The 4,092-nt window shown below is 43.6% G+C and overlaps 1 protein-coding gene across 1 annotated transcript in view; it reads left to right on the top strand.

Moving 5' to 3' along the window:
* LOC123959701 (protein HIRA) overlaps positions 1-4,092 on the top strand; it is a 24,502-nt gene that overhangs the window by 6,050 nt on the left and 14,360 nt on the right. The window lies entirely within an intron of this gene.

Here is a 4,092-nt window from a genome sequence, read left to right as displayed (position 1 = left end):
ATACTGGAAGACGTTTCGTCCCTCATCCAAAGGACTTCTTCAGTTCTGACTGACTGGCAGGGAAACTCAGCTATTTAACCTCAGTGGGGTCGTTGGCCCGGGTCATCGATACCGCCGGTTCGTTAGTGTTCCTTGTTGCTGTGATGACAGTCGTTACGGTCGTTAAGGCTACCTGTGGCCGAGACTGAACGACCATCGTTGGTATCTTCACCTGAGGCCAATAGGTTACGTTTGTTGAGTTTCCTGGGAAGTGATGAAAGGACAGCATTGTAAGTGGGGGATGAGTGGTGGCGTAGACCCCCTCCCCTGTTCAATGACGGCTTCTCCACCCTGGTGTAGATGCTTCCTTGACACCTCTTTCAAACCATCCATCTTCTCTGTCTAAAATGTGCACCTGGTGGTCCTCAAACGAGTGTCCTCTGTCCTTCAGATGTAAGTAGACTGCAGAGTCTTGACCTGAGGAGTTGGCCCTGCATCTGTCTTAGTGTGTTCTTGGGTTTAAAAAACACAGGGATGTTATGTTTGTTGAAAACAGATGTTGACAGACAGATGCTGGTCCACCCCAAAGACTGCACACCCAAACACAAGAAAAGCAATCTAGTGTATGTGGTCCAATGCAGTGAGGAATGCACAGACCTGTATATTGGGGAGACTAAACAACCACGACACAAACGCATGGCTCAACACAGAAGGGCCAACTCCTCAGGTCAAGACTCTGAATTGTCAGAAATGTGATCTTCACATTCTGAAACCTCTTCTTGTACATCATCAAAATCTTCTGTCTCTTCCAAAATCAATTGCAAGGCCCTCTGAGCAGTTAATTTTTTGGCCATCTTGAGCAGTTGTGATAAGAAACCACGCTGGTAAAGCTATATTTATTGTGTCCCGCCCACAATTTAGAGAAAATAAATATTGGTTCCCACAAGACAGAGGGTAAAATGTGCGGGAATGTGAGAGCAGACGGTGTTGGTGCATAGATTTTGCAACAATGTTGCAACCTTGTGCGGGAACGGCAGGTGCAGAAACACAAAACTCTCACACACACACACACACACATAGATATGTGGTTTATGGTGACTCTCCATATGCGTAATGGTTTTTCTAATGTACAAACTGTATAATCTACCCCCTACACTAACCTCAGGAATGTGAGAGCAGATGGTGTCGGTACTTAGATTTTGCAACAATGTTGCAACCTTGTGCGGGAACGGCAGGTGCAGAAACACAAAACTCACACTCACACACACACACACACACACACACACTGACAGGAGGACGACAGAGTAAAGGTACACAGGACCTACAGTTTCCACACTTTTATTAGCCTCGGGTCCAGTGGACCCGGACATCCTGTGTGTAATGTAAATGTGTAGGGGGGGTGTACAGTGTGTTTTCATTGAAAATGTGTTCTGATATATATTCTTCACAGAAAATGAGCCAAGGCCAATGAGTCTGAGTTTGAAAAAATAAATAATCGTATAACAGACCCGAACACCATACAAGGGTTAACCTTCTTTGGATATATAATAAGTCTTTAGACTCTCAGACTGAACACAAATGTTTACCCACTTTCTCTGGGAGTATCCTCCTGTGGGTTTTACTGTGACACTTCCTGTGGGTTTTACTTTGACACTTCCTGTGCATTTTACTTTGACAAGTCCCGTGGGTTTTACTTTGACACTTCCTGTGCATTTTACTTTAACACTTCCTGTGCGTTTTACTGTGACAAGTCCTGTGGGTTTTACTTTGACACTTCCTGTGCGTTTAACTGTGACAAGTCCTGTGGGTTTTACTTTGACACTTCCTGTGCATTTTACTTTGACACTTCCTGTGCATTTTACTTTGACACTTCCTGTGCGTTTAACTGTGACAAGTCCTGTGGGTTTTACTTTGACACTTCCTGTGCATTTTACTTTTACACTTCCTGTGCGTTTTACTTTGACACTTCCTGTGCGTTTTACTTTGACACTTCCTGTGCGTTTTACTTTGACACTTCCTGTGCGTTTTACTTTGACAAGTCCCGTGGGTTTTACTTTGACACTTGCTGTGCGTTTTACTTTGACACTTCCTGTGCGTTTAACTGTGACAAGTCCTGTGGGTTTTACTTTGACACTTCCTGTGCGTTTAACTGTGACAAGTCCTGTGCGTTTTACTTTGACACTTCCTATGCGTTTTACTGTAACAAGTCCTGTGGGTTTTACTTTGACACTTCCTGTGCGTTTAACTGTGACAAGTCCTGTGGGTTTTACTTTGACACTTCCTGTGCGTTTTACTGTGACACTTCCTGTGCGTTTTACTTTGACACTTCCTGTGCGTTTTACTGTGACACTTCCTGTGCGTTTTACTTTGACACTTCCTGTGCATTTTACTTTGACACTTCCTGTGCGTTTAACTGTGACAAGTCCTGTGGGTTTTACTTTGACACTTCCTGTGCGTTTTACTGTGACACTTCCTGTGCGTTTTACTTTGACACTTCCTGTGCGTTTTACTGTGACAAGTCCTGTGGGTTTTACTTTGACACTTCCTGTGGGTTTTACTTTGACACTTCCTGTGCGTTTTACTGTGACACTTCCGGTGCGTTTTACTTTGACACTTCCTGTGCATTTTACTTTGACACTTCCTGTGTGTTTAACTGTGACAAGTCCTGTGCGTTTTACTTTGACACTTCCTGTGCGTTTAACTGTGACAAGTCCTGTGCGTTTTACTTTGACACTTCCTGTGCGTTTTTTGACAAGTCCTGTGGGTTTTACTTTGACACTTCCTGTGCGTTTTACTGTGACACTTCCTGTGGGTTTTACTTTGACACTTCCTGTGCGTTTTACTGTGACACTTCCTGTGGGTTTTACTTTGACACTTCCTGTGCGTTTTACTGTGACAAGTCCTGTGGGTTTTACTTTGACACTTCCTGTGCGTTTAACTGTGACAAGTCCTGTGCGTTTTACTTTGACACTTCCTGTGCATTTTACTGTGACAAGTCCTGTGGGTTTTACTGTGACACTTCCTGTGCGTTTTACTGTGACACTTCCTGTGGGTTTTACTTTGACACTTCCTGTGAGTTTTACTGTGACAAGTCCTGTGGGTTTTACTTTGACACTTCCTGTGCGTTTAACTGTGACAAGTCCTGTGGGTTTTACTTTGACACTTCCTGTGCGTTTTACTGTGACACTTCCTGTGCATTTTACTTTGACACTTCCTGTGCGTTTTACTGTGACACTTCCTGTGCATTTTACTTTGACACTTCCTGTGCGTTTAACTGTGACAAGTCCTGTGCGTTTTACTTTGACACTTCCTGTGCATTTTACTGTGACACTTCCTGTGCGTTTTACTGTGACACTTCCTGTGCGTTTTACTGTGACACTTCCTGTGCGTTTTACTTTGACACTTCCTGTGCGTTTTACTGTGACAAGTCCTGTGGGTTTTACTTTGACACTTCCTGTGCGTTTTACTGTGACACTTCCTGTGGGTTTTACTTTGACACTTCCTGTGCGTTTTACTGTGACACTTCCTGTGCATTTTACTATGACACTTCCTGTGCGTTTTACTGTGACACTTCCTGTGCGTTTTACTTTGACACTTCCTGTGCGTTTAACTGTGACAAGTCCTGTGCGTTTTACTTTGACACTTCCTGTGCGTTTAACTGTGACAAGTCCTGTGGGTTTTACTTTGACACTTCCTGTGCGTTTTACTGTGACACTTCCTGTGCGTTTTACTTTGACACTTCCTGTGCATTTTACTTTGACACATCCTGTGCGTTTAACTGTGACAAGTCCTGTGCGTTTTACTTTGACACTTCCTGTGCGTTTTACTGTGACAAGTCCTGTGGGTTTTACTTTGACACTTCCTGTGCGTTTTACTGTGACAAGTCCTGTGGGTTTTACTTTGACACTTCCTGTGCGTTTTACTTTGACACTTCCATTGCGTTTTACTGTGACACTTCCTGTGCATTTTACTTTGACACTTCCTGTGCGTTTAACTGTGACAAGTCCTGTGCGTTTTACTTTGACACTTCCTGTGCGTTTTACTTTGACACTTCCTGTGCATTTTACTTTGACACTTCCTGTGCGTTTAACTGTGACAAGTCCTGTGCGTTTT

The sequence above is a fragment of the Micropterus dolomieu genome, linkage group LG21 (genome assembly GCF_021292245.1).
Source record: "Micropterus dolomieu isolate WLL.071019.BEF.003 ecotype Adirondacks linkage group LG21, ASM2129224v1, whole genome shotgun sequence".
Taxonomy (NCBI): Eukaryota; Metazoa; Chordata; class Actinopteri; order Centrarchiformes; family Centrarchidae; genus Micropterus; species Micropterus dolomieu.
Note: the sequence above shows the minus strand (reverse complement) of the source record. Positions and strands in the feature narration are given on the sequence as shown.